Source organism: Cynara cardunculus, unplaced genomic scaffold (genome assembly GCF_001531365.2).
Source record: "Cynara cardunculus var. scolymus isolate 2C unplaced genomic scaffold, CcrdV1 Un_Scaffold_3742, whole genome shotgun sequence".
Classification (NCBI taxonomy): domain Eukaryota; kingdom Viridiplantae; phylum Streptophyta; class Magnoliopsida; order Asterales; family Asteraceae; genus Cynara; species Cynara cardunculus.
The window spans coordinates 42,623-43,371 of NW_020201596.1; positions in this window are offsets into that span (position 1 = coordinate 42,623).

Below are 749 nucleotides of genomic sequence, written 5' to 3' on the forward strand. Positions count from 1 at the left end.
GTGTCTTTTGGATATAACGGGTGGCAATTGTGTGTGAATATTATAGCTCTTACTATTATGTCTTTTAACACTACAATTGATTTGAGTCCTTACTTCTTTGTGATTTGAAAACTCAAAGATATTGTTCTTATTAGGAATATAGTATTGATGTTATTGAGAAGGGGAAAACTTGGCCTATGGCCATTGATATTGGTTAAAAGTGTTTTGGAGCAGAATGGTTATTTTTATGAGGAATCAGAGGGGCTCTGGTTGTTCCTTGTAAGGAACCAGAGGGGATCTAGTTGGTCCTCATTATTGGACCAGAGGATTCTAGTTATTGATTTGGAGAATGAGCAAGTTTTTACTAAACGTACTAATTGGACCAGAGGCTCTGTATATATTAATAAGAGCTTCTATGTCAAAATCATATTTTTAGAAGTTTTTAAGAAAAGGATTTTTATACTTAGAATCTTTTTATGAAAAACAGACCAGAGAGGCTCTGGTTGGCTTACACGTTGAACCAGAAGCTCTGGTTAGTACAACCAGAGGCTCTGGTCGAGGAACCAAAAGCTCTGGAAGAGAGACCAAAGGGGCTCTGGTCGAGGAACCAGAAGCTCTGGAAGAGAGACTAGAGGGGCTCTAGTGGAGGAACCAGAAGCTCTAGAAGAGAGACCAGAGGGGTTCTGGTCCTAGTTATTGAAATATATTCCAAGTGTGGTTTGGAATCAGAGGCTTGATGGACCAAAACAGAATCTGATTTTATTCTGCAT